This window comes from Cimex lectularius, unplaced genomic scaffold (genome assembly GCF_000648675.2).
Source record: "Cimex lectularius strain Harlan isolate CLEC.00 unplaced genomic scaffold, Clec_2.1 scaffold54, whole genome shotgun sequence".
NCBI lineage: Eukaryota > Metazoa > Arthropoda > Insecta > Hemiptera > Cimicidae > Cimex > Cimex lectularius.
The window spans coordinates 567,623-593,478 of record NW_019392704.1 but is presented as its reverse complement, the minus strand read 5'-3'; the positions used below and the strand labels follow the sequence as shown (position 1 = coordinate 593,478).

The window sequence follows — 25,856 nt, the reverse complement described above, 5'->3', positions numbered from 1 at the left end:
TGTACATATGTCAGAAAAACACTTTTTTTCATTAATTACCGATGTTTCGACCTTTATTCGGGTCATTTTCAAGGGCCAGGGTAAAATACAAACATATGGCGATTGTGCATAAGAGTAAAAAATTATCTAACAAAAATGTAGATGTTTATGTTAACATACGGATGGCTCAAGGTATTCTTACTCGCATAAACTGTGGTGTTATTCCTGCTGTTTTTAAATTGTGGCGGGGTTTGGAAAGCGGTATGGATTGGAAATTTTCTTTGAAAGTGGGGGCTTTTGTGAATCAAAGAAAGTCATGAAAGGGGATTGTCGGAAGAAGTACATTTTTTAAAAAGGAGCATTGTAATTAACTCGAATGAATTGTAAGTACCCGAGTTCTTTCGTTTCATGCGACGAAAATGTTTTATTTGTTAGGGAAAAATGGTAATTACAATAGTTTTTTTGGAAATTCTTGCTTCCCTTATTTTATTTGAAAACTATTTCTTCAAAACAATGTTTTTTATATATTGAAAGTGTGTCTGTATTTCACAATAACAAGAGTACATCTTTGAACGTTCCGAAATATTCGCTGGGCAAAATTTTTAGTTAACTGAAGCTGCCAAATTAATTCGACCACTGTATATAAATAACTTAGGTTATTCCGCTAAGTTCCCATTCTGAAAAACGGCACGGCATTCTGTCCATCCTCTGGGGATTAGTTTCTTAGGCTGACAGGCTCAGTTCTTAACACTGACATTTCGTCCAATGAATTTATTTGAAAGCGTCAGCCGGAATTGCAAGCCCGGTAGAATTAATGAACGTATTTAAATGAAAGCATATTCTAATGAAGAGTTGAGTTCTTTTACCATTAAGCTAAGAAAGGCCAAGTCGTCAAGGCTTGATGGAGAATGTGCTGAGACGGCTACATTTATTAGCGGGCATTTGCCCTAATTCTTTCGTAGTAGCATTTGTTCTTTTTCCCCTGATTTTTTTTTTAAATCGCTAAACACCGTATAAAAGGGTCACCTCTTTACTATCTATAATTGGATCTCAAACTAAAGTCTGGCCTTTTCAGTTAATGATACTATAATTATGAAATATAATTAACCATTGTTTTCTCGCTGGCGGAGTTTGTAAAGCAAAGTTATCCTTTGCATTAGTCCGAGACAAAGACTCTGGTGTCTGATAATTAACAACGTGCATTTATTACAGTTATAACTCTCCTCCCGTTGTAGAGGGTCAAAATAACTTTTAATGCGTATATAGTGTAATTAAACACAACATTTCCGACTTTCCGTAGCGTGAAAAAGGTCTGCAAGATCCTGATAGGAAATTACCTCTATCTATGGGGAACAACTTCCAATGAATATACTTTTTGTTAATGTAATGCCATCGTTTATATGAGATTCTTTTATTACATTTTTGTTCTAATTACAGACAAATTTGAGTTTCTCCATGCATTTTATATTTTTCTGTATCCTTCAAATCATTAAATGCTGCTGTTAAAAAATGAGGTTACATACCTAGGAGTAATCTTTGATAACAAGTTAACCTGGACGCTCATCTGCAGCATACCCTAGCAAAAAGTAAAATATCGCCAAAGACCACAAGAAGAACCCTAAGCAAATCTTGGGGACTAACACCGAAAATGGCCCATTAGCTATAAACGGCAGTAATAAGACTCAAAACAACCTATAGATCATTTGCCCCAGTTATTAATACTCTCTTTCGCTGTGCTCTAGAATGAGGTAATACCGGTTGTGGCCCGACAAACGCAGTATTATAACCTTCTTTAGCCAGGCCATCCGCCTTTTCATTGCTTTGGTGCCCTTTATGTGTTGGGATCCAAATAAGGGTTACCTCGTTCTCAAACCTGGAAGATATCTTATTGATAAGCTCTACGGTTTATAAATCTTTTTGTAATGACCTAAGACTAGCCTGACAGAAAAAATTCTAATATCCTTTCCCTTATTGTTATGTTCCATAAGTGTTCTACAACACACATTAATGGCCCAGATTTCCGCCTGAAAAACGGAGGTGTTATTACCAAGAGGGGAGGAGATGCTGATTCCTAATTTAGGCATGTAGATTCCTGCACCACTTCCTCTACCTTTGATATGCGAACCATCTGTGTATGTTGCAATGGTCATCATCCAAACTATAATTATATTAACAAGGGGTGACTACCTGAAAGTACTTTGTCCCCGAAGAGGTTTTAATCTTTTTATCACTAACGCTTAATTAAGGCCGTTAACCTTACTCAATAGTTATGAGATTTTCGAGTGACCTATGTTTTTGCACTTATGATTCCAGCTGCCGCTAATTAGCTGATTAGTGCTCTGACCTTAACCTCAATGTAAAGAGGTGTGGTATTGGTTATGATTTCAAGTGCTAGGGTGGGTGTAGTTGAAAAAGCTCCTGTCATCATCAAACAACCTAGTCTTTGAAATGACCTTAATTTGTTACTGTTCCATTTATGTTCTAGACCTTTCCATCATACTAAAGCTAAGAAAAATAATCTAGGTAGAATAATTGCAGTATATAACCATTTGGTTACCCATGGTTTGATAACCCATGATTTACCGACAATTCTCCTACATGGTACCATTGATATTGTGCCTTTCATACAAAGATGTTAGCTGGGTATCAAAGGGCAATGAGAACAACTATAAATGCACTAGTAACTGTGCTAAACCTATCTCCACTGGAAATATTCATAAAGGAGAAGCTAGTAAAAGTTCATTAAAGCTCCAAAAACAATGAAATTGGATGGAAACTAAACAATTCGGGTACACAATCATAATTAACAAAATCAGATGCCCATTCATAGAAATGGGTACTAACTACATGATCCTGAAAATATTCTTTACAACATCCTATAAAGTCTCAACAGACTATAAGCATTAGATACAATGATATGGTATACAGATGGCTCTAACAAATGAAGGAACGGGATCAGGTGTTTTCTGTACAAGCACAAAATACGAAAAATCAAACTCATTAGGGAGGTACACTTCGGTCTTGCAAGCAGAAATGCAAGCCAATGCTTGAACTCTAGAAAAAGAGGTTACACTGGTAAAAAAAATGACATCAAAGTTAGTCAGTGAATGCATCCAAAATCTCCAAAACCTGGGGAAACACAACAACCTGATGATATTTTGGGTGCCAGAACACAAAGGAATTATGTGTAATGAAAAAGCAGACACACTGGCCAAATTAGGATCTGCAAGACTTCCTTAGGCCCCGAACTTATACTTGGAATAACAAAAACGAAAACAGACTTATCCATCACGGAATGGATCTAAATCAAACAAAATGAGAAGTGGATAAACTCTAGCGGCGCTCGACACAGTAAACTTATGCTAAAACAACCTTCACCAAGATTGGCAAACTCACTGCTGCAGTTGGAGAAGGCCAGATTCATAGGGGTGTCACGACTGTCATCTGAGTAAACCTATTCATAACATGGGCATATATAAACATGATCTCATTTGCAGATTATGTAATGAGGAGGAAGAAACACCTACCCATACCATCATCGAATACGAAGCAACGGCTCGATGAATACATAATCTGACGTACATAAAAAAACCTAGGGAATGTAATAGTAACAGCAACCGACCTAACACTTCTGAGAAAAAGGATGGCGTCTATTGGACTGAACTAGGGAACTAGGAAGGTATAATAGCCAAAAGTACTGCCTGGGAGCACAAACCCTGCTTCCTAGTATCCTATCATCATCGTCATCCTTCAAATCTCGTTAGTACTATTACGGCATTATTGATTAAAGTCTAAAAAAACCCAAATAATGCCAATGGACATTCATAAAAATATATTATATAATAAGACCATTTATTTGGGTTGAATCACCTACCTCGAGATTTGGCAATTGGGTCAGACCTCGGAATCAGTCCCGCCGCCAAAGTAAGCTTCAGTGCTAGACTATTTTAACCTCCAACGCATCAGGTTTTAAATCTAAAATCACTCTTAAATACATTCTTTCCTATTTTCATACTATTAACTCAAACTCGATATTTTTCCATCACCCTTTACACACATTACAGCACTAACATAATTGAAGATCAGTGAGGTACTTCATATTTCACCGTTGGTCTTCTCACACTACACGTTCACGCTAATAAATATATTCATTCTTAGTACACCCAACATCCACTTACTTTTTGCATACAATTATACATTTTATATTACGCAGGCTAAAATTGTAATATATATTTACATTTTAAAATATAATAATACATTATGAACTAAATATACCATCTGTAAAATTTCTGTTGGAAAAATAATAAAAATATGTTATTTTCTGTTTCAGGTAAGACCGAATTATTATTACAATGGGAGTGAAATGAGCGAAGGTAAACATATTTTTATTCAATTAAATCGTCCTAAAACGAAAGTTATTTTTGGTGGGTGAATATAAAAACATTTCCAAGTTAGCTTGAAGAACAAACGGTTTAGATTTTCTTTTTGTGTAAGATGAATGTTATAATTTATTCAATCCATTAGATTTCGTGGTCCGATTGACCAAATAACATCTTTCAATTAATTAATCTTTAAGTAAGGTATTGGTTGAGATAAAAAAGTCAGTGTCACGAGCGGGGATTCGAACCCACGATCTTGAAGTCGCTGCTCTACCACTTGAGCTATCGTGACTTCGATCTATACTCGGACACCAACTTCCCATCAAACCTTTCGAATTTTCCCTCCTTTTTGCCATTTTTCAAATTATTAATTAGTTATAATTTATACTAGTTCCGGATCGATTGTACAGTTGGAATTATTTATATAAACACTAAAAAAATAACGCTGCTCATGGAGAAGACATGAAAATGTAAATAGAAACATTTTGTACAAATACCTCTAGACGCGATTTTTTGAAGGGAATAAAGGCAAAAATAATAAGATTTATTGAGCGGCCATTGCTTAGGCATTTAACATATTAACTTTCTTTAATTATCTTTTTGTTTGAATTCTCTCCTGAAAAATGACAGAAATGAAGTATTAGCTAATAAGAGGAACAAGAGAGTGAGAGAGAGGGAGTGAGTGAGAGAGTACAAAATTAATAACAAAAAAATTATTAAATTCTTTTATCATGCCGGCATATTTTTTAATTCAGAGGGTACAAACTCGTACAACAGGGAGCGTGCAATTGTGTGAGAGAGAAAACTGTATTTATTGATTTGTCAGGTTTTATCTTTTTCCATAGGTATTGTCTATGCTTAATTTTACAATTTATTCATTCATCCCTGAATATTTCTACTTTGGATAAACGGTTTTGAACTGTGAGAGGTGATACAAATAATTATTTTTAATCGTGTCACAACGTGCTTTTGGTGAAAAGAAAACACACTATCGCTTATACAATTGTAATAATGTTATAGAAAATGTCCTGTTTAGTTGACCGGCTGAATTTTTCTTAAACCAATGACGCAATAAAAAAAAAAAAANAGATGCGGTCTGGTGTGACGTAGGTTTTAGAAAAACATTTTCTTTATCGTGCCAACGTTTCGATCTTTATTGAGATCATCTTCAGGGCTCAAAGTGTTTATGTTCCGTGTAGATGTGTCATTCTTGTCTGTCGTGTTGAGAGTGCCCATTGAGAATGACCCATCTACACGGAAACCAAACTCTTTGAACCTTGAAGATGATCTCAATAAAGATCGAAACGTTGGCACGATAAACGAAAAGTTTTTTTAAACCTATGTCACACCAGACCGCTTCTCACGACCTCCAAATAATCAATAACCAATAAAGGCAATTAATGTTTACTTTAGTGAGGAAGCAAATTATTGGAATTAACAACGAAACAAACTAAATGAGTTTTGTCAAACTTTTTGCCGTAACGTTGTCCTTTTCTGGCAAATATAAATTCCGATTGCATCATTGTTTTCAGGGTAAAACATCCTTTAAAATGATGTGTAGGATCGTTTTTGGATTTTTGACGTTCAACTGGGCCTGAGGTACTCTGTATAATTTTCCTTCAAAAAAGGTTAACAATTGAAACTAGACTAAAACATATTCAACATGTTTTTTTTAATATTATTATATCTTTTATAGCGTCATTGGTTCAAGATAAATTCTGCTAGGCCATCTAAAAGGACTCCCTCTATTAAGGAACCCTGTCAATAAGGCTAAAAGTCAGTAATTATCCAAAATGGCTTTGTCAAGTTGAAACTTTTCGTATACAGCAACCCCTTACGAAAAATACGTGCCGGAAGTAGATGGAGACGGGCTTAGCTTAGGAAATAGGAGATCGAGAGCGAGAACAATGACGATATAAGGCCACGTCCATGTTTACAACGAAACGTACATTGTATACTTATATTTGTTATAACAAATTTTTCCATTTTGTGTTTGTACTGTTTTGACAAAGAGTTACATTAAGTTAATATCTCTAGAGGGCTTATTTCTTTCTTTCATTGTACGTCTTGACACTTACGATGTTCTTTTTATTGTTGTTATTATCTTTTAGTTTCTTTATATTGGATTGGAATATAATAAATAAAAGTGATTTGTACAAACTTACGATGTAGTTTGGAATAGATGGCGATAAATAGAGGTATTGAAGACCCTGCTCTCCTACAAGGTATCGTGACCGCACGTCTTGCTGAGACAGTTTGATTTTCCGAGTATAACAGAGGAAAGACATTTATGTCGAAAGTTATAAATTCCGTACCGATATGAATTTACGTTCCATTTCAACATTGCTCTACTGTTTTGTTCACTTTACCTTAGACCAGACGGCATCGATCGGCCTTTTCAAAGTGTCGTTAACGTTTAAATCGGAATTAAACCGTTTTATCCGAATTCACTTTTCTACAAGGGAACGTTCTCCGGTTGGGCCCAGCGTAGCCGTAAATATCAATAATTCAAACGCCCCTAGTTTACAGTAACCTCCGCCATTATTATGCTGTTACACATCGTGCCCATAATTCATGCTTAAAATCTCAAGCATCGTTATACTATGCGACGCCTGTGCGTTCAACCCGTTCCCGCCGGTGCTGGGGATTTTTTCTCCCTCTTCCACACGTGTCGAATGGAATCGTACCACACAAAAAATTTGATATGTACGCAACTTGTAGTGGTATTTGTAATGACCCACATAAACTAGTCGCAGAGGTGTGCAAAACATTCTACAAATGTAGCTGGAATGCAACTTTTTTTTTAATCGAATTTTAGAATTCCATAATTACATTCTTCTTCTACAATGGAAGTAACCGATTTTAATGAACTTTTTTTGCCGACATTAGGCCAAAATATATTACCCAGTTTTCGAGACTTTTAGCCATGGGCCCTATGGTTAGAAAAAAAATTAAAAGAAAAGAAAGTCTTTATCGGGAATTTATATTAAGGTTATATACAGGGTGTACAAACTTTAATTCGAAAACGATTAACTTTAACGAAAACTAGTCGTATACAAACCCCAAGTTAATTTTGGCTAGGAATCACGTGGTGGTAACAGATTTAACATAACTTTCTCATCTAGCTGGGAAATGACACGAACTTAGTTATTTTAAATGCGAATCCCACATTTTTACTGTACAGTCCGATTCTAGTGCTTAATTTATGCCACTTTTACTGAAAGGAAAATTTTGATAGGACCATTTCTGAGTTATGCCCAATTTTTTTTTTTTTTTTTTTTTTTTTTGGCAGACCATTTTTTTGCTAGTTACCCGTTTAGACATTAAATGGGTGGACTGTAGAAGTTTATTCACCCTCTTTATCACTCGAAAGTAAATAGTTGGTGTATATTTAAATATAAACGATACCCATAATTTTGACAGCTCTATCTCAATGGTGCACCTTTTCGGGCTAAAGATAATCTAATTTGTTCATTATGCAATGACCATGTTAAAGAAGAAATAGTGCATTTTATTGCACAAGCGAGGTAAGTTAAAATATATTTTTAGCAAGAACCAAAAATAAATCGTTTTTACTCTCTCCCAAAATCCCCGAATACATTTTTTGGGAGCAAATCGCACAAATTGTGACATCTTTGAAACAACTCCACCAATACGCTATAAAATTTACAGCAGTCTAGCGTCTTAAAAACTTCACGTAATGGCACAAATTTGCCCTCCTGAAATAAATGATAACCAGAGTTATACATTAAAACGTTTGCGATGTTTTCACTGATTTCATCCCTACCTTTTTTATTGAACTTACATAAAATCTAAACATTATTGGCATAGGCTTACATTCATCAATTCGATATCACAAACGTATGTCCATTTTTTATTGCTATCTAAATTCATATTTAAGGGCTTTACACAGTGCTTAAAACTAACCCATTTTTGCAAATATTAGGCGTACTTTAATGGAAGCGTTTTTTCGTTTTTGTAACTTCCATTTCCCTCGCGTGTTGTGCTGTCAGACGGTGTAGGTCTGTATAGAAGGACAACAGGATGGCCAGGTTCGCCAGGGCTATAATAATTCCAGTAGGTTCTAATTACAGTATAAATTCGCAAAAAAAAAAACTTTTCTTGGATTTATTATTAATAGTGCAATATAGTTTAACGATAGACTTGGTTTCAACGATATTGTTTTAACCATAGGCGAATAACGAACATGTTTTGTTAACATTAATTTTAGGTACAATATTTTCAATCCCATCTTTTTTCCTAGCTAGTCAATAATGCCAAAGCTGTTAGATTCAAGAATATTGTTTTCAAATTGAATTGGATTTTTTTTAATTTATACTTTTAAAAACTTTGGGCTTCAGTTCGATGTTTAGATCTATTTCCAGTGTAGAATTGCGTTTTAATTAAATAATAAACTTTTCTACGTCTTATTGTTTATTATTACGTACTGCCATCAAATTTTTATCGTAGTTTTTCTAAATTAATCAGCATTGCAGAAACTATTTGAGATTTTAGTTTTTTTAATCCTACCCCTATACAATTTAGGCAAAATATAAACCTGAAAGTGGCCAAAACTGCGAGATCCAACGTACCTTCATATGTAAACTGCATAGAAGTTTAACATTATTTCAAAGCTATTCAGACACCACATATATTGTTTTATTAATTGCTATGATAAAATTCAAGAAGTTATTTTTTAAGAGTAATACCTGCGATTAGGGTTAGTATGTATTTTTTTTACAAAGGGCGAATGGGAATGGATCGGCCGAACTGCCAATCGCGTACCACGCATTGCTGGAATGAGAAAAAGCCGTTGATAAATCTGAAACTAGGAAGGTTGCTGAAGGTAAACAACCAGTCGTTTGGCGTTTATCGAGCGGGACATCAAGGGTAATGCAAATACCCATTCTCTTTTATGTTTTAACCACTTGTTTAATTTGTCGGAGGTCTTACGTGTTTGTCTTTCCCGGCTTAGTATCGTATTTACACTTTCGGTCCCTTTTACCCTCCGCAGGCCCCCTTTCGCCCGCCTGGTACTAATTCGTGCAAAATGTTTCTGACAGAGCCACGCCGGACAATGGGAGGATTTATTGTCGCCTTCGGGACCCCGGCGGTTTTGGGCTAAGTCCAAATCTCTTTCTTTTTAGGGCAAACAAGAAGGTGAATAAATTCTTGCCCCGCCCACCTGGAAATGCCAACAACTCCTCCCACTTTCTTTTAATCTTGTTATTATGTTTTATGAAATACGGTCTTCCACTAATAGCCCAAGTATTGCGGCAAACAAAACTAAAACGCGCAAATTCATTATGATACTGGTCAGCCGGGCGACTACTGTTGACAGCAGTTTGACCGAAATTGACCCGACAATCTCTACATTTTGATATTTCCCCTTTAGCACTATACCAAAATTAAGTCTTCCATTATGAAATTAATTCCAATAATGGAGTAACATATATTTGCATTAATCATTGAAATTATTAAATTTACATATCAATATCTTTTTCAATGTCAGACAACCCAAATACATAATTAGTTTTAAAAATTATTCACCAATTGCAAAGATATTTTTAAAAATAAAATATAATTATACGTTTATATCAAGATAATATTTCAATATATCTGGGCCGCCTTTATATATTGTGACATTTCGGGGAAATACCATGTCAACTTGCATGTTCTGCATAGTGAAATAAACACAAAAATTTTAAATACAACGATTTTTTTTTTTTTATTTAAAGATATCAAAGACATTACTGGATCGCATCGTATATTTAAAAACGAAACGAGTGGGAAAATTGAGATTGGCACATTATAACAGATTCATCTCCAACACAGAACGGAACATGATAAATATGATGCCTTTTTTAAATCCCTCGATCTTGAATTATAATTCACAAATTAATTCAAATTTTTATGGTTTGTTTCAAAGATTTTCTTAATAAAAATCCATTGCGCAAATTGTATTTGTATTTCTACTCATGTTTATTTAAATTAGTTTGGCTGAGCTTTACATTAAATGATAAAACGTTAAGGGATGACAATCGCTAATAAACTAAAAAGGAGAATGTACGGACATGGGATCACTATTTTTAATATAACAAAACATGTAAGATCACAATAAATGAAATTAGATAGGTATTCAGAAAGTTCAAAAACCAAAACATATTTTCAGTAAAGTATGTAATCCAAAAAACATCTTTCTTGAAAGAAAACACAATTCGGATTCATTTTAATGACCTGTTAATAGAGATGAGATATATCAAAATATAAAAACCCTTCCAGTAATGTATACCAATAAAATCGTTAGAAAAATAGACTTTATTTAAGTACTCTTTGTATACGAATTTTCATCGCAAAAAAAGTTACCAAAAATTTATTTTTTAATTTTCTCAATTGTATTAATGGGATTTTGGTGGGCAGAAAACAAATATAAACTTTGTTTCTTGCTAAAAAGCACAAAATTATTTTAACCTATTTTTAAAAAACACCAAAATAATACATCTGCTGGCGTGCAAATTTGTTTATCTATTGAAATACATGAATATTTTATAACCGAATGTTGTATCAAACTAAGTTGAAAATTTCTTGTAGCAAGAAACAAAGTTGATAACCGTTCTTTGAAACTTGAAAAGTTTACCCCCAAACCCTTGAATACATTTTTGGGGAAAATCAAGAATAATTTTTTCACTCAAATTTTTACGCATTACCTGTTTTTTTTTCTTTCTGAAAATAACCAAATAGTGATAACTTCGAAACGCCTTTGGACACTGCATAGGGATGAAGATCCCTACAACCTATACGAATGGCACCTGGTCTGCAATTAATCAGAACCGAAGATATAAAATAATAAAACGTTTTATTTATTCTTAGTTTTATCACGTATAATAATTAAAAACCAAAGCTTGTGTCAAAGTAGACAACGATTGTCATAGTAATCCATGATCCCATCCAATTTCTTAGATTCGACAAAATCCGGAACTTATGAATTTTTAAGCCCGGGATACTAGTTATGAACTTTTGGGCGGAACACGGGGCATAGAAAAAACTTCTGATTCATCCCAAAACTTCGCTATAAAAATTCGTATTTAAGGGCGTTAAAGGGTGCTAAAAACAAATTCGGCTTGTCTTTTCGGTTATGTTTCTTTTTCAAACCCAGTCTCCGTAAATAATATATCAGAACCTGAGATTTTGGGGAGTTTTTGTTGAAATAATCCTTGTAGTTTTTCACATATAATAATTCGCTAGTTTTCGTGGTCCGCATGACCAAACAATATCTTTCAATTAATTAATCTGTATGTAAGGTATTGGTTGAGATAAAAAAGTCAGTGTCACAAGTGGGATTCGGACCCACGACCTTCGGCTAAATACGCCGCTGCTCTACCACTTGTGCTATCGTGACTTCGATCCACTCGACACTAACTTCCCATCTCAACCTCACCTTTGAATTTTCCCTCCTTTTTGCCATTTTCCAATTGTCGTGTTGGATTCTTTGATATTTGATTCTCGGCGACAAATGAAATGGCCAGGGAGAGCTTTAGTGAGAATATGCTTCATTTAACTTATTAAATTCACTAGTTTTCGTAGTCCGCTTGACCAAATAATATCTTTCAATTAATTAATCTGTATTTAAGGTATTGGTTGAGATAAAGCACGATAGCTCAAGTGGTAGAGCAGCGGCGTATTTAGCCGAAGGTCGTATGTTCGACTCACGCTTGTGACACTGACTTTTTTATCTCAACCAATACATTAAATACTTATAATAATATTTAAATAAAAAAATTTAAAAAAACAGGTTGTTGAGTACGCTCTATGGAGAGAAGTACACCTTGGCCAAGGGTTAACGTCGACATAGGTAAAAAAATGAATTTTTAAATGAAACACCGGACACGTGAAAAAAATGGCTGATACAGCCAAAATGTATATTTTTCGTGTGCTATAAAATTCCGTATTTAAGCGCAGTGAGTGCTCAATCAGATTTTTTCCCTTCTTTGTTAGGTTTTTGAAACTTTTTCCACATTTTATCTCATTTAATGCGATTTTACATATTATTTTCTTATAATAGACAGAAAAGCAAATCATTGACTGATATGTAATAATCTTGAAATACATCCAGAGCAAAGAACGATATTTTTTTTAAAATGTAAATTACCTAAAACTTGTTTCTTGGCTCTTTGGGCCTATTGACATGAACGCTCAGATTCATGTTTAATATATTTCGGCCATGATTGGATTCGGTGATCCCACGTTAGAAGGCACTTCTTGTAAAATTAATGTTATTATAAATATACATTTTGTATCATCTGATCAGTATAAAAATTATATAATAATTTTGTTGTGGTTCTATACGATTTCAATTTGTAATTTCATTGTTCATGTTACATTACGTTTCAAAATGGTCAGTAGATATTTCTATTTGTTTTACGCTTATAAATTAGTAATTGAATTTTTGTAGTACTAATGAAAGGGGTTCCTTGAAAGCTCGACGAAAGTACTTTTTCTTTCTAATTGGCCTCACCTATGGCCGTCTTTTATTATAAAAGTATAACGTACAAGCCGGGTCATCAGTTAGCAAAAAAAGTCTAATCGTATGTTTATTCATTAATAATTAATTAAATTGAAATAATTCACACAGCTGAACACTAACTATATCGAAAATTATATATTAAAAATATTAGTGTTACAATCATTTCTATAATACTACTGAGGAACTACTGCTGAATGAACATTGAAACAAAAGATCCTTCCTTCTGTTTAATTGTCACGATACCAATGTGCGTGATGAACCCGTGCTAAAACGTGGCTCAAAGAAGATTCATCAAAACCGGCTCTGCGGAATCTCCCACAAAGGCCCAGAGCATAAAGTGAAATTGAAAAGCATAAAGAGATATATATTCACATGTGAAATAGAAGAGCAGAGCGCAAAACTGTAGACGGCCGACTCGTGCTGAATAGGCAGATGCCAAAAGAAGAAAGAATGAATCGTCAACATAGTGGTCAATTCTTGTAGAATAGAGTTAGTGCTGCATAGAATATTCCAATTTTAACAGTGCTTACTGTTTTATATCGCAACTATTTAAACCGTTGACAATTTTCAGAATTTTAAGTATATAGTTGTTTGAGACTTAGTAAATAATCTCATTAAAATTTTAATAACAAAACGTACTAGCCTATTCTAAGTCGTTTTTATTTCTACTTAAAGAGGGAGGGTTCATAAATTAAAACTCATTTATTAGGAATCGCACTTTAAAGTTTTAGCCTTTGTAATAATAAAGTTTTCCTCCGAAGCCGTCTGGGATGGTAATAAGGCGACGAAGGCCCAAGAGATATGAAAATAACAAGCTTTAATGGAATTAACCCCCCCCCCCCCCCGCCCGGACTCATATTTATTGTTAATGTTTAAGGTAATGGTAGTCTTGCGGCGGTATTGGCTTTCTCAAGCCGCCGGATTCTTGCTTTTTCCTCACTATAAATATTTACAGCGTTCCATGGAGTTGTTAGTTGTTAGATGTAATCAGCAGTTCTCATCATAGACGCTCCTCCCACTAATTTTCATTAATTTGATCCTTGCGTTAGAGCTGTAGCTCCATCTACAAGATCAGTAGTAAACCCGCCAGCTCTGTTTAGTGCTGCTCTCTCTGCCGTTTATTTCATAATAACTTGGCTGTTTTTTTTTTTTTATTTCACTCCTGAATTTAAATTTATCGCTCGGGAGTTGGAATATCCTGCAACGATCAGTTTCAAGTGGTATCGCGATCATTATTTTTTTATGGTATCCAAACCGAAAATAACTTTTTAAAAAATATAACTCATTTAAATTCGTTATTTATTTGCTTTACTTTATATAATTACTCAATATCATATATAAAATCACTCATGTTGAAACCGGTATAAACGTGCTATAAATTTTCAAAACATATCTTTACTACTCTTTTCCAATATAGAAAATTGTGTATTTTAATTAATGAACAAAGAAAGGTCCGACCAATAAAAAATAAATTCCATATTTATTTTTGAACGCGTCAAACACCAAAAGGTTAGCGTTGAATTATTTAGATCCCAGCTGTCTGTGTTTTCGATCAGAATTTGGTTTACAGAGTAAACACGGTTATTACCTTATTTATCTTTTACCTAGAAGGTTTTCCTCAATTATCCCTGTTACCCCTGGCTTTCACGGGTCAGTTTTAACAGGTCAAAGGGTAATTGCGATCCAATGGACGACCCGTGGTTATTTTTCAAACGATGCAATAATAGGATGAAATACGATCGTATTATATATCCAAATTTCTAAAAATATGTTAAAAATTTCAAACACCAGATAGTTTGTAAATTTTCATTTTATCTCAGGTGATCATAAAATTCGCCATAATTTTTTTTTTAAAAACGGCGTATTTACCTGGCGAAATTTGTCTTTACGACTTATCATGAGGATTAAAATATCACATGGGGTTTCATTGTTCTCAACAATCTTCCTTTATTAGAAGGGTAAACGACCTCTTCCATCATTGCAAGGTATAGCCCTTCCGCTAAATTATTGTAGATAAACAGAGGCCGAACAATGAGCCGTTTTGATGTCCGGCGCAACATACAGTTTTTCTCAGCGCTTCCTGAAGGATTCGTACAAACCTGAAAAATAGGATAAGAAACAAAAACAAAAAAGTATACTGTGCATATTTCGTATTTTTTCATTTCAACCAGAACAACTGACATCTTTATATCCGGCTGATTTCGCTATTTTTGTCACTTGATCTGATATAACGCCAGAAGAATAAGAAAGATAAGACATATAATCTGCAGACGACATCATTTCAGATCAATTTGTCAAGCGGGGAAATACAATTTTAACATCAATTCTCTTAATTGTCATATTAAAACAAACTTGTTGAAATAGAAATAGAAAATTTGGCGCTTTTATTAGTTTCGGTTCAGCTTCTATATACTTCTTACTTTCTTACACTATTTTTTTTATATTACATTCATTAGATTAATACGGTAAAACAATATAGACATTTTCTTTCTTTAGCTGTGAATTAGGATAAGAAATGTTTTTGTGATTTCATAGTTATAGTATTTTTATGTACATAAACCAGACTAAATTGACAAACTTTTATATGTAAGAAAATAAATTTATAAGAAAATTAATTAGAGTTCGTGTTTCGATTGACCGAATAACGTTTTTCAATTAATTAATGTTCATATAAGGTATTTGTTGAGATTAAAAAATCAGTGTCTCGAGCGGGATTCGAACCCAAGACACTCCGCTAAATACGCAGCTACTCTACCACTTGAGCTATCGTGGTAGAGCAGCTGTGTATTTAGCCGAGGGTCGTGGGTTCGAATCCAGCTCATGACACTGACTTGTTTATGTCAACAAAATACCTTATATAAAGATTTATAACAAAAATTCAACTGATTTAAGTAAACAATTTACAAAAGTTAGATTGTGATAAACTTCCCTAAAATTTGTTTGTAAGTTATTTCAATCGTGTTTGTGGTAAATGTCACATAGTCTTATTTCTTAAGGGAGTGTAGTGTTTTCCAGACGGACAACGGATTTTTTTGGTCTCTTTTTTTATCTCCACTTTTACTCAATGGATTTTAATTTTGATACCCATTTTTCGTGTTTTTGTTTAAGCATCAAGCTCTAAAATTTTCTCTTATTACAATTTTTATGAAAACCATTTAGTTGTTCAGAAAGAGGCCGAACGTTGTCATTTTTCAGTAGTTTCTCAAAATGTGGTGTTTCTATTATAACCAATTTTTTGTGTCACATTTTTCGTAATATGCTCCAAATTTGTATCTAAGACATGTTGAGTTGCAAGTTCACCAAGGCAAGATAACTTTTCGCATTTTTCAGAAAAATATTTTTAGCACTTAGGATTTTTTGAATTAGGGTGGACCAGTTTCAATCTGTGTAAAACAAGTTGTAGTTGAATTATTAAAGCTATTAATTTAAAAAGTTCATGTTTTTTTTCGAAAAACAGTTCCTGCCCCCTTAAACAGGAGGAAATTATAAGCATCTCTCTCTCTCTCTCTCTCTTCTATTTCTCTCTCTCTCTCTCTCTCTCTCTCTCTTCTATTTCTCTCTCTCTTTCTCTTTCTCCCTCTCTCTCTCTCTCTTTCTTTATCATATTTTTTACAGGATATAAATTTANATATATATATCAATTAAAATTAATTTCATGGATATGATTGTTAATTGTTTGTGTATATGTGTATAATTTTAATTATAGTAACTACAATTTAAAGTATGCCTTCAAGCATATTTGAAACAGGTATCATATATTTTCTTTATCTTTTTATATTATGAATATGGAGGAACGAAATTAAAATTTAAAAAATCCTGAGTTTTAAAGGTGTTTTCTGTGAAATTTACAATCGTGGAAAAACATTTTTCCTTTACTTATGTTGTGTTGTACTTTTCTTTTCTTTTTTCTCTGTCTGGCACTTTTCTACATTTCATTACCACACCACCAAAGGGAGCCAGTTAATTAATTATGTATAAACCTTGCGAAATAATTTGAATGTTATTTTATTTTATGTTTATTTGTTATGTTTATTTTTTTTATAATTTTTATGTTAACAGACTTTTTAAAATACATTTCAAAGCATATTTGAGCAATTGGAATTTCTTTATTGGACTTAACACGTGAATAATTGTCAGAAGATATAAATGAAGAATAAATTATTATTATAATTCGGCTTCTATTATAATAATAAGACATTTATATTATTATCATTTATTCTTTATTTATGTAAAAATGCCAAAATTAACAAATTCGATTTAAAAAATTGGAGTGTACAAATGAATATAAATTTTGAATTAGAATTAGTTTTAGAAATGAAACTATTCTTTCTTAGCATAATAGTGCTCGTTATTATTTATATATTTATAGCTAGATATTTAGTGTGTTTCTGCACTTTTAACTCATTGTCTTGTCTTCTCATTTTCACGGGAAACATTTCGATCTCAGGTTGTGAAAATAATAAACCATTTATAATCTCTCTTCATTACTTACTTAGCTGCCTTGTAATGTTTTGTCCTTACTTATTATGTCGTTTAGTTAAGAGTTAACAGAAATGGATTGGCGTTGAGTAGAAAAAACTGATTTTCTTTTTTTGAAAGTGAGTTTGCCATTCCACTTCCGCATGAATGAAAGGAAGTAGGCCGTAAGCACTGAGACACATCTGTGGTCCTCATGTAGTTTATGGTCTCATGTCTCTTACGTGTCCCCCGTGATGTAGTGACACCTGGATTTACCTCCTCTCCAATTCCTATATCCTTCATAAACTTTTTCATGAATCTTTTGGACCGGAAGTTTGATTGTTCGGTTGCCCTGGGGTAATTTCTCTTTCCGATCATTCTTGCATTGTGAATCCTTTTTAATCCTTAGACATCAAGTTAAAATTCTATAAATGTTAACAGGTAATGTAGAACTTTTTAAAAACAAATGTAAGTATATTTCAGAGGGAAGACCTGAGTCATATTGTATAAATGGCAAAACTTTGTATATCAGTGGCACTGCTGTAAAAATAATCTATCCTTTCTAAAAACAAGCCTAGGGAAAAGACGTCAACCAGAGCAGAACCGGCTATAGTCTGTAAACAAAAATACTCAGTTTTAATTACTTAAGCATTAAAAAATCTTACTTCTTTTGTTTGCAAATGTGAGAAAAATGGACAGATAGATAAATAGATAGATAAAGAGAGATAGAGAAAGTGAGTATTAGAATGAAAGTGAGAAGATAGGGGAAAAAGTTTCTAAGAGATTTATTATTTTGAGTTTTACAATTTGCCCAAATTATTAATCTTTCTCTAATGTGTAACAGTGGTTTTCCTACAATAATTTTTATGTAATAATATGCATTAGTTGTACTGACAAGGTCCAGTTTTGCCTCCGGGGAAATCTTGTTTTTCGCAAAGGTAATTTTCACCAAATACACTATTTTTACAATTATTTGTACCTTCATGAATATTAGGAACATTTCTTTTTACTGACTCAACCTAACGTAAAAGTTTAATTTATATTATTTTTATTATTAATTAGCTGTTTAATTTAATGTGTAGTTATTTTTACAATAAAACTGAATGTCAAGTTTTCTCAGTTCAAAAGGACATATTTTCCTACCAGCTTCACTATTCATAATATTAGTCATATCAAAATAGTATGAAGGATGTGTTCTGTCAATAAAATGAAATGTAGAAACTTAACAGATTAATCTAGATCTGATTAATATAGATAAAGTCGAGCTGATTCTGTTGATGAATAAATCCTTTCGTTACATTTGTATCACATGTTGGGGGGAAACCCACGCCTATCTCCTTGAAAATTACAATTGGTCTTGATTAGTTAAAAGACCTTAGTAACGCGACATTAACTCAGTTTATTTTTTGGTTCATTTTTATTAAACATCAATAATTGAAAAGAATAAAACCGCGTAATTGACCTGTTTTATCGGAGGTATTAGCAAGAAAACAATTACACGATTTACGGCCCACAAAACCACTACGGTCCTGATTAGCGGTTTTAGACATGTATCAATCCGACCGAGAATACATGGAATCGCCTGATGAAATTCCTACCAGCTAAACAAGCCCTAATTATTCCAAAGGGATAATTCCAAAGGCAAAGGAACATCTTTGGCTAGATCGAGCTTGCCATCACCCGACGCGAACCGACCACAATTTGTGGTTTAGAGGAAATATCACTTCGATGCATGCTAAACCCATGCTTTAAAAAATGCCTGTGAAGGGTTATAAATGGAATTTTTGTAGGTTTGAATGTACAGAAAGAAATTATTTTTGAACAAAATTGTGAATCGACCATGAGCTCAGTTTTTGGGCCTTCACGAACCTGATCCTATGACGCAGATCAAATTATATTTGGTTCTTCCATGGTCAACTGTTTCATGGTTAAAACTGAGTTCTCCAAGTCATTCTAAAAGATATTTTTCTTAATGTAAATATAATAAATAATAATTTACTTTAAGCTCCTTGTTAGGCATTCCAGCAGGATTAAATTTAGGTCACTAGGAATCGGTCTCTTTTCGACCTTGCGCACCACGACCGATATTGGCCTATTGTGCAATCTCCAACATAGTAACTCCCGTTATCCTAAAGTCTTTTTACCAGTCCCGAAGCTTTGTTAGGGGCTCTCCTGTGTGTACTTCAGGCCTTCGCGCTAACTGAGGACAAGTTTCGTGGTTTCTTCTTCTCCCTGGCATATCTGCATAGGCATGTTTCAGAAGTTAAGAGTTTATACATATACGTTCCGGTGTTTGCAAGGTTCCATCAGTAGTCCTATTATCATTCTGGACTTAACACATCCGATGTTTATTAGTTGTCCCGTTATTTTCTGCGATGGACTTTTGATTAACGTTTTTCCCCGACCTAGAATGAATTTCGATTGACTTAACGACTTAATTAGTGTAAATTTGTAGAAATACTTAACCCAAAGCCAATTACTATCTTACATAAGTAATAAACATGTCCATTTACAATTTGAAAAACCACCCACTATCTGAGGTTTTCGTTCGGCTGTGTTCTGTGTATTTCGTCAAAAAGTTGACAACAGTTTTAAATGTCTTAATCTTAAAATTCAAATAACGTTAATCAATCTATAATTTAAGAAAGTTTTCAAAGTTAGTTCAAATTTAAAATAGATGTTATTATCTTAAAGTTCATCTCAGCGTATAGCTATAGCCGAAGCACAAGCACAACATATGATGGTGACTACATATTTCTGATTAGTCCATCTGTTTGTTGGTAATGGACTGGCTGAATAGATTTTCATCAAACTCACGCTCTCGCCTATTAATGTCCACTAAATGGTCTTGATTATTACCATTTTCCATTATTAGCACGTACAGGATTATGCCGTGGGGCCCGTTAATTAATTAGAAATAAAGGTTATTTTCGACGTATGTATGCAGAAATTCGTAGATGTTCAATATTTACATTTCGACTCCCGAGTTGTATCTAAGACGGCTCCTGTTTCCAAGTTTAAAGTAACTTCCGGGATCGAGTCTGCACTTTAGCCTTGCGTGCCGCGTCTTGTTTAAATATTTAGCAACTGATTCAAGCTATCAGACTTCGGCTAATTAAACGGAAACGATTCATGAATGATGTATTGGGCGAATTCCTCGTTTTATTCGGCTCTTTTTACACTATCGTCTCAGACAAAAATTTTAAAAGTGTATAGGGTGTAAAACCAATATTTTTATTTGTTAAAAAATGTACGTTCAAATATAGTATTTAATGAATTTATAATCTTACATATAGGCTAAATTGGCAATCACTGCACTCTTACATATATAAACTATAAATAACTTAAGTTGATTTATTATATACATCACATCAGATAATAATTAAACTGTCGCCTAGGTGACTTTCTCAATGATATAGACAGTAGAATATTCATTTTATTTTGAGCTTTAAAGAAATAAGAATCGTGTGCAAATAATTTCTCTTTGAATCAGAATCGATGCTCATAATTTACATATAGATTTCCTTTTCCACATGGTTTTTATGTAGAATATCATATCAACTGACAGAAAAGTCTATATGATGAAGGCGTGTCATTGTAGTAAACAAAATATACCACTCGCCTTGGCGCAACTATTATTTTAAAATTAAGATTTTTATCTCCCTAACGTGCGTGAAAGTTTGGAAAAATGTAGGGATAATCCGAACTAAGTTTAATTTATTATTAAAGGGATTGAAAAGGCGAATTGTTTCCCATGTAATTGTCGCATTGACAATGAATGGACAAAACTATTCTAAACCGTCAACCAGCTAGGATTTCAAAGTTCAGAAAGCTAAATTTAATCATTTTTCTCCGTTTTCTTTTAGAAATATTAATAAATATTTTTAAGTGACTCTTTTCGAACATCATTTCAATGCCGTTTGTCAAGGAGCTTTCAAAGAGATTTAAAAATCGCCATATTATTAATTTAGTGCCGAGGTCTTAAGATGAATAATATAGAAGCTGCTTTCTCCCTCCGCAATCGACTTTGGCGTACTTCCGTCGTTTCAGCCCCACATTCAAGTTTCACTGCGAAATCATTATAGATACAAATTCAACCAATCACGCTGTATTATTAGGAAGAGATAGGAAAAAAATAGCCTGTTTAGTTCGATCGTTGCTTCCCTTCAGAGCGGCGGGGTCGGATCAAAAATAATCTCGAGGGGACGATGCGGTAATTGACAACCACCCAACAGAACCATCCCAGCCTTTCTGGTCAATAAATAAACAACCCTATGACAATCTTGTACCATAACCGTATAAAATAATAAAACTGAACTCTTTGCTCCATTTTTATTTCAGATATGCACTCTTGTAAAAATAGTCGAATTGAGATATTTATTAATAAAATATTCCTTTGAACTTTATACTATAAATAAAGAATAGAACAATTATATTATATAAATGCTAAAAAGTTACTATTGTTTCAAATCACATATAGATTTCTTACAACTATATAATTTCTTATTTAGATCACCTATGTTCAATGATTACGAATAATTTAATTAATAGAAAGGTTTTAATTCCCGTAGAAATAATATGTACATCGTTAAACGTTATGTAAATAATATTAATAGACTTAAATTGAACATACAAATCAATAGAAATAGAAAAAATTGTTCATCAATAAAAACGTTCAAAACTACTGTTAATACCTTTAAATTTTTCGTATGAGCCAATGTAAAATTTGAACAAAACAAAATTTTCTAAACTACACCAATCATAATTGATTTTTCAAAATGTTTTTCATTAAATAAATATTATTAACATACATTGTATTACATTTATAAAATCATTACATTTTTCTATTTTTAAGACCAAAAAATCAACTTTTGATTATTTAATATTTGTTCAATTAATATTAAATTAAAATAAAAAGAATAAATTTAATTTGGTTTGTCTACATAAAAGAAAATAAATGAACAGAAAATAATCACTTAGTTACGTTACTTTAAAGGGTTGTACTATACCATAACTCCATATCGATAGTTGGGTTCGCCACGATAGTCATCACTGCACAAAATGATGGTAAATTATAATGTTGATTTAAACCGAATAACTTTGAAATTGACTTCAGAAGAGCTATTTTTGAAGCGTCTAATGAGTCAGTTGGTAACCGGCCAAAGTTAAAAATTAAACGTCCTAAAAAGGTGCAGAGGATTTTCTTTTCAGTCTACTTGCGTTGTAACCTGATCCTACGGTCGAAGGATTCCGTTAAACAGCGTAACGCCTCTCGGCCATAATTATATTCTCTCTTTATCCGTAATTTGTATAATAGAAGGATAGCGCACATGTGTAGACCACGTGTGGGACAAAGGGCTGGAGACGTACAAAGCTGGTTTTCTCCTCTTCTTCTTATCATGTTCCGAGACACAAAAAAATGGTCGGAGCCTGTAAGGGCGAGGGAAGTTTTACCTGCGGTATTCAGGGGTTAAAGCGCCGAATTCCACTTTTGAAAGGGTCAGCTTTTAAAACAGCATACACTGAACACAGCACTTGGTTTCGTTTTTCGCGCGCTCTTGAAATTGAATTCGGTTCGGAAAGACATCTTGAGAATAAAATATCACTTTCTTCTTACATTTCATGGATACAAGAGAAAAAGAGATTCTGGTTTTAAAACTTGTTAAACACATGGTCTTCATGGGCGTGATGAGTTGCTCGATGAAAATGGCAAGGTAGCTCCATACTTCTTTACATTCCATATAAATTGAAACACTATGGGAAGTACAGAAGTATGGAACCACGCATGGCCAAGTGGTACGTGCGGTGTGCTGCTCCTAAGACGGCCGGCGGAGTGAGACTGAAGACTTCGCTGGCCTGGGTCTAAAAACAGCCCTCTGGGCACATCTGGTACGTGCGGTATCCCGAAGAGGGGGAAAGGGGGGCTCCATCCAAATTTGTCCCTAGGACAAAAATATACCCACCGTGGACTCCCCTAGTGAAATATCAGTTCACAACACTTAGAAAGTTCCGTCCTCCTGACTGAATTTTATCGCCATTAATGGTCAACCTCCTCGTTGGCACGGGATTAGCTCTTTTTCTTTTTTTGTGAGAGGAGGGGAGGTTGAACCGTTCCGTTGAATTTGATCTGGGAAAAACTTTTGAATAATACCACTGTTCTGCTGGTTGCTCTTCGGTTGACATTGACCGTCTGCCCATCCTCACCATCTTCCACCCACACCTGCACAAACGTTGCAATTTAAACAAAAAATATCAATTTCAAAGTTTTCAACTTACATATATCTTAAAAATGTTATAAGTAAGTATAGAACAGTGTTTCAGTTGATAAATTAAACGAAATCCTTTGTTTTATTTTTTCAATCAATTGGGTAACCGTCATCAACTAACTTATGTTTGGACAAGGTCTAGAGGTCAATTTAACACAAGATGTGGGGTTGTAACAAAATTATCAACTGAATGAAGTAATAAATTTAGTTGCTACTTATCGAATAAAGATATTTTTTAATCTATTGCAGTAATAATTCTTATTTCATTCCTTTCTTGATCAGATAAATTTTAATTCGTTCTACAATAAAGAATGAAAAATTAGGAGCAATATGTTTCTCATTTTTCTTGCTTTTCAACAAAGTGTATTTGGCAAGGATTAATATTTAGTCGGGTCGTTATTAATTTTATTTGAAATATTAGTATATTTATGATAATAATATTAGTTTTCATATATTAAAACGAAATGTCAATTTGTCAACCTAACGCTATATAAAATTATCTAAAAAAAAGCTTTTCTCAAAAAATCAAAAATGAAAGTGGCTTTTTTATAATATAATATCAATATATTATAATATAAAAATCAATATTCTTTATAATATAATATCAGTATGTAAATGTCATTCATATTTAGTAAATTCAGGAACGCCGTTTTTATGACAACCTTTTATCGGAATTAAAATTCTACGGTTTTATTATTTAATAGAAAGTAGAATTATAAAAATTGAATTGTCTTTGTACTAGCATTTTTTAATCAGGAAACAATTTCACTTATTTTAACAACTTCATTATTTTGTTTAAAATAATCGCTACTGCGAAGAGCAAAATACGTTTATTTTGAAGCAAAAACATTCCTGACATGCAGGTGGGCTTAACGCCCAACTACCCGTTGGGTGTGAAGCGTGAAGAGCCAAATCACTTTTACGTCCTTTTTTTCATATTATTCTTAATTAAAAATCCATGGGCTACGCCGGGATTCGAACTCAGAACATGCAAATACACTAACCCTCGGCCATCCCGGCCCATAAATTTATTTTAAATGTTTTCAACAATTTTTTTTTTCAATCTACAACCAACGAACTTTTCAAAACAAAAATATAAACGATTTATTTTCGTTTGACGTTTCTTACAAATAATAAACATATTTTCGTTAGAAAATTAGTCGAAAGGACTTTTTATCTTCTAATGAAAAGGATTAATTTTGTTGTTCTTAATAATTACAACCTACTAATCTGAAGAAGTATTATTTTTAGTATTTATTTCTTTATTAATGTCAACTATTCTTTATTAGGTGGAAAAACTAGTAAAAATATTTTACAAAAGTTTATTTTGCTGAATATTTTAACTGATTAGTTTTTTTTTATTATTTTGCAAAATTGTGGTAGAAAGTCATAAACTTAAAGAATAAAAAAAGTTTATAGAAATGAAAAATGATGGAGTGAGTGTGGTGTTCAATCCTTTTTAAAAAGATAGTTCCTACTCACAGTAAGTTGTTTTGCAACGATCCGGATTTCGAGCCTTTTAGCTCATCATCAGGTTGAANGCCAATTTCCAATGTAAAATTTATATTACGGTGTAGAGAATTAATTAGTTGTAGGAATTCTTTGAGAGCCTTTAATGTTCCCGACCATATGCATAAAATATCGTCTACATAGCGTTTCCAGAAATGAACAAATTTAATTAATTTGTTCTTTGATTTGAAAAGATTTTTTTCGAAATAATCCATGAATATTTCAGCACAAAGTGGGGATAATGGAGACCCCATTGGTAACCCTTTCATTTCGTAAAATTTATTATTGAATTTACAATAATTAGATATTAGGCATATATTTAAGAGGTCTATTATATCATTTTTTACAAATTCGTTAATAGAATTCTCGGTAAGTTTTTGCTTTATGAGTTTCGTACATTCTTCAACGGGGATATTTATGAATAAATTAGTAACGTCAAATGATACTAAAACACAGTTGTTGGTACATTGATGTTATTTAATTCTTTTATCATTTCTAAAGAATTGTTGATACCGAATGTAGGTTTGAATTATTGTTTTTAATTATTTTGTCAATTGTACTTGCAAGTTTATGGCATGGGGAGGATAAATGCATTAATAATATAACAGATTTTGATCTACCTCCCATTTTAAATATGTACATAAATAATATCAAACATACAAATAATTAAACTAATTATTTAATTGTTATTATTTTTATAGTAATTTAATAATATTAAGTATTTAATAGTATAATATTTAT

General features: G+C 33.0%; 1 protein-coding gene and 1 long non-coding RNA gene across 2 annotated transcripts in view; one reads left to right on the top strand and one right to left on the bottom strand.

Annotated features, from left to right (window-relative positions):
• The window catches only part of LOC106665795 (E3 ubiquitin-protein ligase MIB1), a 590,106-nt gene that overhangs the window by 502,654 nt on the left and 61,596 nt on the right, over positions 1 to 25,856 (top strand). The window lies entirely within an intron of this gene.
• Positions 17,154 to 25,856, bottom strand: part of LOC112126681 — a 43,831-nt gene continuing 35,128 nt past the window's right edge. The window contains exons 2-3 of the long non-coding RNA XR_002910140.1: positions 23,492 to 23,560; positions 17,154 to 17,954 (exon numbers count right to left, since the gene is read on the bottom strand). This is a non-coding gene — a long non-coding RNA (uncharacterized LOC112126681). The remainder of the gene's footprint in view (positions 17,955 to 23,491; positions 23,561 to 25,856) is intronic.